This window comes from Sciurus carolinensis, chromosome 4 (assembly GCF_902686445.1).
Source record: "Sciurus carolinensis chromosome 4, mSciCar1.2, whole genome shotgun sequence".
Lineage (NCBI taxonomy): Eukaryota > Metazoa > Chordata > Mammalia > Rodentia > Sciuridae > Sciurus > Sciurus carolinensis.
In genome coordinates, this window is record NC_062216.1 from 16,432,225 (window position 1) to 16,446,756 (window position 14,532).

The following is a 14,532-nucleotide window of genomic DNA, read 5'->3' on the forward strand; positions in this document are numbered from 1 at the left end:
TCTGATGAGGGCTCAGTGCCCAGCTTACGGATGGCTGCCTTCTCGCTGTGTCCTCACACGGCAGAGAAAAGGAGGCAGAAAGCTCTCTGGTGTCTCTTGCTGTAAGGGCACTAATTGTATCCGATTCAGGGCTCACCCTCGTGACCTCATCTAAACCTACTTACTTCCCAAAGGACCCATTTCCTGATGCTGGCACATTAGGGGTTAGGGCTCCAACATGAGTTCTGAGGGACATGCATATTTGGTCTATGACATGGGCCTTGGAAGATGAGCAGTATTTCACTAGGCCAAGAGGACATTTCAAGATGACATCCCCAGGTGAGAGCCAGGGCTCATGCAGGAAACACAGGGTGTGTTCAGGACATCCAGGAAACCCCGTGGGACTGGAGCTCAGAAAGTGAGGGGCAGGACTGGAGAAACCAGATGGATCCAGGCAGCAAAGAGCCATAAGGAGTAAGTAGCAGATGATGGAGTTTGGCAAGTGTTTAAACTAAGCACCACCATGACGAAATCTGTGGTTTATAAAGCTCGCTTTGTAAACTGTGCAGAGGGTGGTAGGATGGAAGCCACTTAGGAGCTTTGCTGTAGTCCAGGGAAGAGAGGAGAAGAGACTGCACCAAGGAGGAGCGAGCATGGGATGGAGAAGGAGCAGACGGCTAACGTGGAGAGGATGGTATCTAGACTCCCAGCTGGTGCAACTGAGCATAATGCCTCCCGCCAAACTGACGAAGAGGGAGGAAGACATCCATCGCTTGGACTATGTGCATTTGGAGGTGCAGGCTAGGAAGACAGTGTGTCCTGGAGACTGGGGAGACACAGGGTGCAGTAACAGAGGAAGCCCTGGGGATGCAGCAGAGCACACAGAAGAGAGACAGAGTGTGGCGGTGCAGGACAAGGGCTTGAGGAGAACACTCAGAGGAGGCCAGAAAAGATAGTGACCGAGAGACCCCAGGACTGCCAGAGGGATACTAAGAAATATAAGGAAAAATGGCTTCGTGGAACCAGGAGGAGGCAGCAGTCCTTGGAATCCAACATGGGAGACACACACAGTGTGAGTCATAGCAAGCAGCCTGAGAACCAGGAAGAAGCCTTGGGCTTTGACAAAGAGCAGGTCACTGGGATGTTGGCAGGAGCGGGTTCGGGGCAGTATGGGAGAGGAAGTCAGACTACAAGAGATCAAGGGGAGAACCAGGCCAGGAGAGAGGGAGGAGAGGAAGAAGAGTCTTTCAAGGACACGGGTTAACCAAAGGACTTAAAATCAGCATAGTACTGTGACACAGCCACATCAATGTTTACAGCAGCTCAATTCACAATAGCTAAACTCTGGAGCCAACCTAGATGCCCTTCAAGAGATGAATGGATAAAGAAAATGTGCTATATATATACATTGGAATATTACTCAGTCTTAAAGAAGAATGAAATTATGACATTTGCTGGTAAATGGCTGGAGCTGGAGAATATCATGCTAAGTGAAAAAAGCCAATCTCCAAAACCAAAGACCAAATGTTTTCTGATAGGCAGATGCTAACTCACAATAAGTCAGGGTGGGGACTAGGGAAGAATAGAGGTACTTGGGATTAGACAGAGGGGACTGAAGGGAGGGGAGGGGATATGGGAGAAAGATAGTAGAATGAATCAGACATTATGATACTGTGTACATATATAATTACACAACTGGTGTGATTCTACATCATATACAACCAGACGAATGAGAAGTTACACTCCATGTATGTATGATGTGTCAAAATGCATTCTGCTCTCATGTATCACTAATTAGAACAAATTTTTAAAAATAAAATAAGAACATGGGTCAAACATGGGAATACCCATTGTTTGTCTCTCCCAGGAACACACATTTTTCATAAGCTAGTTTTTCCAATTGATCCTTTTGCCAAGTAAACAATTTTGGAGAAGAAAGAAATTTAGAAGAAATATTTCAATTGCACTTCACCTTCTCTCAAAAGAATTGCAAACCCTGGGGCATTTTTCTTGCTACCGTGACCGATGGGGCGGTGGCGGAAAGGAGCACCTGCAGAGGGCTTTGGAATTCCGCCACATGAAGGCACAGGGCATGAACACAGCAGCCCTGTCCTCCTTCGAGTCTCCTCCTCCTCTTCCCCCTTCCTAAATCTGGTTGCTCCTCCATCATTTGAGGAATTGGTAAAACAGGGAGATCCTGGCCTCCGCTCTGGAAATTTTCATTCAGGACCTCTATAGTGGGGATCTGGGGCTTGTCACTTTCAAAAGTTCTCAATATCTTAGTAACCAGACAGACTTGGGAACCATATGTAATCCCTGATTTTAAACAGAACCTGGACATGGCGGAGCCTCACGTGATGTGTCGCAGTGTCCCCCATGAACTTTTGGGGAAGGTTGGGTGGGACATGGCGAGCAGAGGCTTCGCTCTTCAAGAGGACTCTACACCTTGAGGGGAAGAGTGGCCATGTTCCTTGAGCAATATCCCATAAGACCACCAGGAAGACCCTCCCAGAGCCTCAGTATTCCCCAGACCACAAACTGGCCCTCTGCAGTCAGTGATGGTGAGGAGCTTGATTCCAGAACCGTGGTGAGGAAGGAGCCCCAGAGTAGCCTGCTGCCTCTCCTGCTCCTTTGCCCAGCCACCACTTTGTACCTTGAACCTCTCTGTTCCAACTCAGACCAGAATGAGGAGATCTGGTCTTCTCCTCCCAGGTCCTACAAACTCTAGTGACTTAGCAGAGGAGACTTGCTCTGCATGGGCCTCTCTCTCCACAGGAGGACTCTGCTCTCAAGCATGAAGTTCTAGACAGACTCCACTCCGGCAAGGGCTGCACCTAATGTTTTTCACCAGTTACCCACAAAGCCAAGGCGCCTGCCTGAAGTAAGCCTTACTTCATCTTGATGACCCAGCACAGTCTCACACTAGGAAGCACAGTTCCCCTGCATCTGTCAATTAGGCATCCATGGATTTGACCAACTGTGGATCAAAAATACTTGAAAAACCAATGGATCAGTACTAAAGAGGCACACACTTTTTTCTTGTCCTTATTCTCTGAACAATACAGCATAACAACTATTTACATAGCACTTACACTGTACTAGGTATTACACATAATCTAGAGGGGATTTGAAGTGTGCAGGAGGTAGGTTAAATGCATGTAGGTTATATGCAAATACCATGCTGTTTGATATAAGGGACCTGACTATCTGTGAAATTTGCCATCTTGGGGAGTTCTGGAACCAATCCTCCGTGGACACCAAGGGATGACAGTATATTGTTCCAATTAATGGAGCTTTGACCTGTTCTTTGTGGAACTATAACCCTAATATTATTGTGTAGTGGAACAGTTGACTGCCCAGAACAACTGTGAAGGGACTGTCTTCATTGTCCAGTGGTGACAGGTCCTGTTCAGTGCCTCAGACACCTAAATCTCTACTCCAGGCAGGTCTCAGTTCACTGGGCCACACATGAATGAGAAGTTTGTCAACACGGAGGTTGTGTATGTCACCCCAGGTCACACAGCTCACCCCGGCTGGCCTAACTTCTGGGTTCCCGGCCTCCCTGAGCCCTGACAGATGGTTCATCTTCCCCAGTGTTGACACAGCCGGACAGGAGGCAGAGGGAATCCAGGACATGCATGTGGAAGCTCTGAGTCTGGTCCTCCAACCAAATCAGAGAGCCTACTTCCCTCAGGCCGCCCAGCCCAGTCAGTGTCGGAAACCATGGAGGAGCCGGCAGCAGAGCCCCCTCCTTCTAAGTGAAAGGCCACGGCTTGCCACACTTCTTTTCTGGGCTCCTCAGTGAAGGTAGTGGGGTGCTGTAGACAGACACAGGCCCAAGGTCACACGGGGCATCTAGAGGAAAGAGCCAAACCAGGCATAACCTGGACTCTGCTCAAAATCAACTGCCATCAGCTTTTATTCCAGAGAAATAAACATTTGTTCACACAAAAACCTGTACATGGATGTTTGTAGCAGCGTTATTTGTAATAGTCAAAAACTGGAAACAACCCAATGTCTTTCAACGGGTGAGTGGATAAAGAAACTATGGTACATCCATCCCACAGACAAGGATTCAGCAATAAACAGGAATGACATGTGGTAACAACCACTAGCAACTGGGACTGATCTGGAGAGAATTGCAAGTGAAATAAAACCAGTCTCCAAAAGTTACAAACTATGTGATTCCACTCATGTAGCATTCTTGAGATAGCAACATTATAGATATGGATAGTGATTGTCAAAAATTGGAGTCAGGCAGAGGGAATTTGCTGTGGTTATAAAAAGACAATCCACAGAAGATCTGTTCTTCTTAACCATGGTGCTGGTCACACAAACCTCATGTGATCAAACTTCATAGCACTAAACACGCACAGGGTGAAGGAAATGCTGACATTTGAAAGATTGGTGGATTATTACATCAATGGTAATTTTCTTGTTATAAAACTGTACTACAATGATATAGAATGGTACCTTTGGGAGAAATGGGGAAAAGGCCACATGGGATCTCTGTAACACAGTCAGCCCTCCAGGTCTGTGTGTTCTATGTCTGTTGGTGAAAAATAATAGAAAAAATAATTCCAGAAAGTTCCAAAATGCAAAACTTGAATTTGCTACCTGCCGAGTACTTCAAAGGAATGAAAGTGATGTGTAGGCTTTATATTAGGCATTTTAAGTAATCCAGAGATAGGTCAAAGTATACAGGGGATCTATGTATGGTATATGAAAATAACATGCCATTTTATATAAGGCTTGAGCATCCCTGATATTGGAGAGGGATGGAACCAATCCCCCTTGGATACCAAGGGACAGCTGCGTTTCTCACAGCTGCAGGCACATACACAAATATCTCAAAAGAAAAAGTTCAAAAGACTCTATTGGTCCCTTGGCTTTAGACTAAAATTAGTGGTTTTCTTCCAAAGACAAAATAATAACTCAACCACTCTTTTGACCACTGTGGGTTTCTCAAAAGTATTATGGAGTTATAGCATCCCATGAGTTTTCTAATTTATTCTCTAAAAATATCCATGCATTGGGAATACTTCAACATAAATGGAAACTTTTTACCTATAATAAATTGCAATATACATTATTGATACAGAAAATTGAATTAAACACTTATTCTATTAGTTTACAAGATGATATGTTTATATGCCCTTTAAAAAAAAAAAATCTAGATATCAACTGAAGACCAGGTAAAATATACCGCTGTAACAGATTAGCCAAAAGAGTTAAGAATGGAAGAATTCCAGTGAGGTCTATAAGTAACTGGTGTTAGGCAATGATGCATATGAAAAATTGACTCAATACCTGGAGAAAAAATAACATGAGTAACTGATGCAATTAAAATCTACTTATTATACAAAAAAAATAGTAAGTTCCCATGCATTTTTTTGAAAATTTTTGAAATTTTTGAAAAAACCATTTTATTGATGAATAGGCAATAAATACATCAGTCATTGCTCTTTTTAAATAAATAAATAAATAGTTTTAAAAAAAGAAAAAGAGGGGCTGGGGAGATAGCTCAGCTGGTAGAGTGCTTGCCTCGCAAGCACAAGGCCCTGAGTTCGATCCCCAGTACCGCAAAAAAAAAAAAAAAAGAAAAAGAAAAAACAGTCACTTTACAGTGAAGCAATCTGGTGGATGCCACCTTCAACAGATGATGCAGGTCAGCATTGCCAACAAGAGCCACGTGGGTCATGGACCCAATACCATGAGGACATTTCACCTCCAAGGTATTCTTTTTGAAAGCTCATAAGCCCAGTTAAATCCTAAGAAAACATCAGGCGAGGCAAATTGAAGAACATTCTACAAAATGCCAGCGCTTTTTCATGACCTCAGCACTTTTGAAAACAAGGGAGGCATGAGGAACTGTCAGGGATCTGGAGAGAATGAGGAGGTGAGACGGCAAAATGCAACCTGGTGTCCTGAAACGGATCCTGAAAGAGAAGAAGGAAAACCATGCCCAGCACTAGTGACCCAGTCGTACTGTCACAGTGTGATCGTTCGGTAGTAGTTCAGTGAGAGCGTAGCAGCACTGACCTTAACGGCTTAGTCTTAACAGTTGTACCACAGGTATGCAAGGCGCTATCAGGGGACGGTGGGTGAAGGATCTACAGAAATTCCATGTAGAATCTTTGCAACTTTTCTGTACATCTAAAATTATTACAAAGTGATTCTTATCTTGGCTCTCCCAGACTTCTCTTGTCCCCTCACCCTCCCATTTAATGGGAGAGGCCAGCTGGAGGGCTGGAACTGCCATGGCTAGACATGGGGCTCAGGTGTGACCAGAGAATGTCTTTGATTTGGGTTTTCAGGTGTTTTTTGTTTTGTTTGTTTGATTGAACCCAGGGGTGCTTTACCACTGAATTACATTCCCAGCCCTTTTATTATTTTTATTTTATTTCATTTCATTTCATTTTGGGACAGGGTCTTGCTAAGTTGCTGAGGACCTCACTGAGTTGCTGAGACTGGCCTCAAACTTGAGATCCTCCCACCTCAGGCTTCTGAGACGCTGGGATTACAGGGGTACGCACTGCACCCAGCTCAATCTTCTTTGATTCTAGAGCCTCCTTCCCTGTCAAAGATCAGCAAGATGGTTCCCTCCATGAACAGCCTACCAGGATCATTGGGGCATTCTCTGTTCTCTGCTGGCCCCTGTCCTGCTAGGGTGCTCAGGCCCAGCTTAAAATCCCCTTCCTCGAGGAAAGCTGCCCTGACCACTAATCACCCTGCCTGTGCGAATCTCTCCTACACCTTCAGTGATGAAGAAGTCTATGAGCTACATTTGTCCCTTCCCTGGAGACCCTGGTGCCAACTGGGCTGGAACTTCCCTACGTATTTTTATCTGCTAGATTCAAACTTCACTAAGCGTATGAAGAAGCTTGATCTATGCTGTTGGATGATGAAAGAAATATGACCAACTTGCCCATATCTGTCAACAGCTTCTATCCAACTAAATTGCCAGGGAGGCTATCGCGGATCATCCTGCTGCAAGCCAATCTACCAACTGACCACAGATACACAAGACAGATCTGGCAGAGCTCAGCCATAGCAAGAGGAGGACAGGCCACCTCAGCCCAGCCCAAACTGCAGTCCACGGAATTGTGAGCTAAGTAAGCAGTTGTTATTCAAACCATTAAAAACAATACCCAGCATGCTTCGCCTCTTTTCAGTCCACAGTCCCTTATTTAGTTATATCGCTATGCAGCCAAATTTTTATCTGTATCTAGATGTAAGATACAAAGAGGAATCATTTTACATTTATCACATCTTTCATTTACTTCTCAAGATAACTCTACGAGGTTAGAATTACCTCTCTGTAGTATAGAAAAGAGAAGCTCAGAATAGTTTTCTTTTTTTAGTTGTTGATGGACCTTTACTTTTTTTATTTATATGCAGTGTTGAGACTTGAACCCAGTGCCTCACACATGCTAGGCAAGCGCTCTACCACTGAGCCACAACCCCAGCCCTGTGTTGGACTCCTTCATGTTTCAGTCTCTGCTTATCTGCTCAGGCTCAGCACTTGCTGCCTTGGATTTTAATTGTAGAGTTTTGTTAGCATACACCACCTCTCCCACCGGACAATATGACCCTCCTCCCTTGCGTCTGTCTTAATCTTTGTGTCATCCTTCCTGGTACCCAGCACACTCAGACCTCTGCGTGCTCTGGTTAAATTGGATTAAATTAGCCTCTCGTGAACCTGATGTTCCCTTCTCTCCCAGGCCAACGGCAGTGCTTGGTGGTGGTCAGGAACTGTTTGCTGAGGATATTGATGATGTCTCTAATATATTCTGACCTTGGAGCCAGTGGGAACCGGGAGGTCACAGCGTGACCATTATTCAAAAAGTAGAGGTTCTTACTAGATCTTTCTCTCTTCCTTTATAAAACAGCAAAGTGGTTAATGAACTCCCTATCTTTCCTTCATTGGCCAGAGCTGTGTGGGACAGATGTGGTACCCACACAGTGGGACGTGGGGTCATAGAGGCTGGCCCACTGCACACGGGTGGCCCCTCTGAGAAGCCACATCTGTCGCAAGGTGGGCCAGTCAGCACCTCCTCTCCACAAGGGGTTTAATCCAGAAACTCACAGAAGCCAGCCTGGGCTTTAGTGACAAACAACTTGGGTGAAAATCTGTACCCTACCAGAGACTAGCCAGGTGACCTTACCCAGCCACTTAACCTCTCTGGATCTCAAAACTCTCCTCTGTCATTTAGATGATCCAAGATGCCACTTGGGCCATGGTCACTGCTCCAAAATTGCTGCTAATCTCTGTTTTCTGACCCCTTGCACTCAAATGTCTTTGTTTTTCTGTAATAAACAACTTTCTCCTCCTTGCATCTTTTGGGTAAATTCAGATTAACATCTGCAATAGCCAGGTTTCTTTTTTTAAATACATAATCATATATTATTTATTTTTTAATTAAAATTTTTCTTATTTTTACAAACACATTTTGATTAATTGTACACAAATGGGGTACAACTTTTCATTTCTATGGTTGTACACTATGTAAATTCACACCATTCATGTAATCATACACATACATAGGGTAATACTGTCTGTTTCATTCTAGTGGTTTTCTATCCCCACCCACTCCCACCCCTTTTTCCTCTACACCATCCAAAGTTCCTTCATTCTTCTCTTCCCCCCATCACCTTCCCTCATTATATACTGTCATGCACTTATCAGAGAAAGCATTCGTCCTTTGTTTTTTTGGGCTTGACCTATTTCACTTAGGTTTTTTTTTTTTGGGGGGGGGGTGCTGGGGATCAAACCCAGGGCCTTGTGCTTGCAAGGCAAGCACTCTACCGACTGAGCTATCTCCCCAGTCCCGACCTATTTCACTTAGCATGATATTTTCCAACTTCATCCATTTACCAGCAAATGTTATAATTTTATTCTTCTTTATGGCTGAGTAATATTCCATTGTGTATACATACCACAGTTTCTTTATCCATTCATCAATTGTTGGTGAGTTGCAAATTGGTGCAGCCACTCTAGAAAGCAGTATGGCGATTCCTCAGAAAGCTTGGAATGGACCCACCATTTGACCCAGCTATCCCACTCCTTGGTTTATACCCAAAGGACTTAAAATCAGCATACTACAGTGATGCAGCCACATCAATGTTCATAGCAGCTCATTCACAATAGCTAGATTGTGGAACCAACCGAGATGCCCTTCAATTGATGAACAGATAAAGAAACTGTGGTATATATACACAATGAAATATTACTCAGCCAGGTTGCTTTACGTGAGATGAGAGACTTTGCCTTCTGATTGGATTTCCAGAATCAAGGGCTGAGGAGTACCGGTGCCCCACAGCAGAGAGGCTGTGAATCTACCTGCTCAAAGCAAACTCTCATGGCTTCTTATCCCACCCAGTGATCCAGGAAGGGCAGCGGGTGCAAATAAAAAGGTCTGTCCCATTACCAGAAAACAGACACGTATGTGGGATAAGACTAGGTGAAGCCAGGAGGTACTTTCTCCTCGTTTCTTCTCTCCAAACACCTGTTCCCATCACTACCTATAAATCCACCATCAGGAAAGTTGTTCTTTGGGGTCTCAGAGCTATTTTGCCTTTGGGATCCTGAATACCATGGAAATGGTGCAGTTTCAGGAGCCTCGAAGTGGCACCCGGGAGGAGCAGGGGTGGTACATTTTGTTGGTTTGAGCACAGAGGATGATGAGAGACCAGGAAAGGAGGGAAGGAGGCTTTCTAGGAGAAAGAGGCCACCATGGATTTTACAATTCTGCCAAGAGTTAGCCTAGGCAGCAGGGCCACACTGACACTGAGCTGCCACAGCCTCACACCAACGTACGTGTGCCCACAGAGTAAATGTGGGAAGTACAGAACTGTTCAGACCAGGGAGCTCTCCATGTCTCTACTGCAGCAGGAGTCGGTAATCAGAGCTAGGTTTTTCTCAACAGTTCTGATTTGATCTTTCCCCCTAGAGCAGATACCTTGTCTTCATTTTGGAAAATCACAGGAGAAGGAAAAGTTTGGGGATCCCACCCACCTTGCTCATCTCTCCTCCCCTAGACCCAATGCTACCTGGATTGGAATGGGGACCCCATTCAGTATTTTTGCAACTGTCTGAACCATAAGCTGTAGAAAAGAGCAAGAAGAGTCCACTTCCTTGAGGCCTTCCCCAGAAATGTCTCAGCCACTGCGTGCGACACAGTCACAGAGAACCCAAGCTGCATCCTGAGAGGGTTGTGAGGAAGCAAGCCCAGAGCTCGGTCACGGAGGAAGCACACGTTTCCTTGGAGATCTGCTGCCCAGTCCATCTCTACCCCAGACCTGAGTCCTAGGCTGTGGCTGTCGGGAGAGAAGCTGCCAGAACAATGTGGGATGACTGGACGGCCGCCTGGGGCTCCCCTCTAAATCATCTCAGCCAATCAAGCACTTAATGTTCTCTGTTTCTCAAGAATGTTGCACCTCGGCGCTGCCCATGTATCTTTCAAGTTTTATCTTCAACATCTTATAAATCATCCATTAAATACCTCCCAACGAATGTACGCGGCTGTTGTTCTCAGCCAGGGCTGGAAAGTGCACAAATCAGTTTTACTGCATATTAGTCCTGCCCAGTGGGCTCTAAAAAAAAATAAGGAAGCCAGAGAAGGGAAAGGCAGTGCCCAGCAGCCCAACACAGCTCAGCAGCTGCAGGTGCGACCTGGAGAAAGGGATAGAGGGCCATAACCCAAGGTGCCTGCGCGGACACCTATCTCCAGGATCCCGTCCTAGTGCAGACACAAGGGGTGCTGGCCCTGCGGAACAGGGCCTTGGAACGTGGCCTGTGGAACAGAATGCAACCATGCACAGGACTAGTGGGCACTCTTTTGAGCTTCCAGGGAGGGAACTTTTGTGCTGGTAGAAAAAAAAAAAAAAAAAGTACCGACTTCAAGGATGGTTATGGGCTCAAACTTTTATTGCATGGACTAGATCTTGCCTGCTTATACCTCCCTTTTTGCATCACTAAGAGGGAATAATCCATACTTACTAAGGAATTTATGATTTTTAATGGAGTGGTATACATGAAAATATAGTTAAATAACAAAGTAGGTGCTTAGGGAACAAAGAGAGGAAACACTTGTCTTGACCTAAGTCATAAGGAAGCCAGGCCCCATGTCACTCTGAGGGAGGCAGCATGCATGGACTCGGCTATACTAGACTTTGCAGCAGCCTCCACCTAACCTCTAACGAGGCCACAGGAAAGCCACCACGATCAGCTGCTCTGTGGGTTGACAGTAACGTTTCTGATTCAGTTCAGGGTTGGAACTAGATAATTCCTTCTAACCTGTACTTGATATATCCAGATCTTGGAAGAGAATAAGATGAACCTGAGGGTAGAGCAGCAGAGATACTTAAATTGAGCCCTAAGACCTGGGTCTGAAACCAACCGCATTGTGGACTGGCTATGTGAGCCCAGGGACGTCGCTTCTCCTTTTGGAGACTGCATTTGAACAACTGTAAAATGAGATCATGAGACTAGATTGCTGGTGTAGAAAAGATATTTAGTCCTGGAACTCTTTTACCAAACACAATTTTGAGGAAGCCCAATATAAAAAACAATCCAAATGCATTTGCTTTGGTTAAGGCTATTTGGGGGCACTCTCTACTGCATTCAACTACTATTTCCATCGAGCTTCTGGGAAAATACTGTGGTGCCTGAGAGGCCAAGAAGAGGCTGGCCCTCATCAACACCAGGACACAGTACAGAAGTGTCCCTGTCTGCAGGGGGATGCATCCCAAGACGCCAGTGGATGTCTGAAACTGTCACCAGAGGTCCGAGGAGCTCCCAGAGAGGAGCCCTAGACTCGGGATAAGTGGGGTTCTTGGCTTACCAGATGGAAAACAATTTCAGCACACACCAGTCAGACGCAGGCAAAGGTTTGTTTCGGAAAGCAGATGCACATTCCAAGGAGAATGAGGCAAAGCAAAGAATACCCATTCAAGGGAGAAGGAATAAAACTTCAAGAGCGAATGCTGGCCACCTCCAGAGGAAGAGATGGTGCCCTCTTGGTGTGGGACACTAACATTTAGGAAGACAGGGTCACCCTCGTCCTCGTCTGGACTAGAAGTGGAGCCAGGAGGCGGTCGTACAATTTCAAGGCAGTTTTTCCTGCACTTCTGCATTTCCCTCATGTTCTTTCTGCAAGCAAGGGCCTGGGTCAAGGGTGGGGACCAGGGTCAGCTGGGCTGCTCAGGGGTTGTAAGGGTTCATGGATGTTTTCTGCATTAGTGGATGATGGGTATTTTATGTATTCCAAGGGCTCACGGACAAGGGCCCTTCACTTTTGAGTCTCAGTCTGTCTTTTCTTTTCTGTATTTCCAAATTCTTGCCTCAAAACCACGAACAGTAGTGAACCTCATGTACACTGTTTTCCCCCCATACTACATACCTATGGTGAAGTTTAATTTATAAAGTAGATACAGCAAGGGATTCACAAAAATAACTAATAGCAAAAATAGAACAATGCTAATAATATACTATAATAAAAAGTTATTTAAATTTTTTGACCTTTTTTATTTCTGGAATTTTCCATTTAGCAATTTTGGATCAGGATTGACTTCAGGTAACAAAGGCCATGGACAGCAAAACCATGGATGGGTTGGGGGGATCCCTGTACTGGAGAAGGAGATAGCAGAGTTTGGGCAGCAATACCCTCCATAAAATCACATTTGGCTCAAGAATCCCTCTGGCAGAAGACAGAGCGATAGCAGGAACTTTCAAACTATTGTGAAGTATGATCTGTTTGTAATGAGAAAACAGAAGAGCTGTGTACCTGGGAGGGCTTGTGTAGGATGAGGCTGGGGCTTTGGACAGTATGTGTGTGTATATATATATATATATATATATATACACACACACACACATACACACGTGTGTGTGTGCATGCGCATGTGGGTGTATGTGTGTATATGTACATATGCAATATTTATATGTAAACATAAATGTATGTATGTATATATATGTGTGTGGGGACCAGGAGGGGAGCTACAGAGCTGAAGCTATAAAAACTGTAAAAACTGTAGCACTTCCTGAGAAGTCACTGGGAAGTGCATTGGCAATGGGAAGAGCGGAGACACCCCAGCGCACATCCAGGAGGAGTGAGAAGGGGAAAGAATATGCTTTGTCTCTAAGTACCTCCATCCCTAAAATCGACAAAAAAAAGACTTTTAGAGCAGACATATCTCAGGCACTTGAGAAACTTCGAGCCCAGGGGAGGGAAAGAACAGTCGCAGACTTGGGAAAACTGTCAGGACTGGATCCGAGCTGCACAACCTGGCGTCAGAGGACAGATTTTGAGACAGGAGAATTCGGGAAAAGACTTTTGCATTCCAAGAAATCAATTAAGGATAGATCAATGGATGTTGCCTAAATTCCAACAGCTCATGGGTATTTCTCTTTTGAGACTCAGTTTATCTATCCTTTTCTGAACCCCCAAATTCTTATCTCAAAACCATCAATAGTGAACATTATGTATACTGAATTTTCCCCCTACACTACATACTTGTGATAAAGTTGGTTTTTTAATTATTTTTTTATTTTTTTTATTTTTACAGACTGCATTTTGATTCATTGTATACAAATGGGGTACATCATTTCGTTTCTATGGTTGTGCACAATGTAGATTCATACCATTCATGTAATCATACATGTACACAGGGTTTAATGAGACCCCTGAGTACTGGTCCTGTAAATGGGATGGGAATGTATGTTTTTCTTCAGGACAAGAACCTGAGAGACAGGTGGTGTGGTTTCATATGGATGCCCTGTGATCACTCCATGAGGGACCCCATCTCCTTTCACTCACCATCCCCAGTGCTGGCGATTCAGAAGCATTGCCCAAGTGCCAGGTAACAAGCATCAGATGGAGAGAGAAGGAAGGAGATTCTTTTTTTTTAATTTATTTTTTTAAATTTTTACAGACTGCATTTTGATTCATTGTACACAAATGGGGTGTAACTTTTCATTTCCATGGTTGTACACAAAGTAGATGTACACCATTCATGTAATCGTACATGTACAGAGGGTGATACTGTCTGTCTCAGTCCACTATCTTTCCTTCCCCCATCCCCTCCTGCCCCATTTCCCTCTACACAATCCAAAGTTCCTCCATTCATCTCTTACCCGACCCCGGGACCCACCCCATGTGTATCATCATCCACTTATCAGAGAAAACATTCAGCCTTTGGTTTTTTGGGGATTGGCTTATTTCACTTAGCATGATATTCTCCAACTCCATCCATTTACCTACAAATGCCATAATTTTATTCTTCTTTATGGTTAAGTAGTATTCCATTCATCAATTGAAGGGCATCTAGGTTGGTTTCACAATCTAACTACTTTGAATTGAGCTGCTATAAACATTGATGTGGCTGCATTAATGTAGTTGCTGATTTTAAGTCCTTTGGGTATAAACCGAGGCGTGAGATAGCTGGGTCAAATGGTGGATCCATTCCAAGTTTTCTGAGCACTCGAAGGAAGGAGATTCTTGAAGTCTCAGGCAGCACCTCATTTTCTGTCTCTTTGGCCAGGAAAGCAGA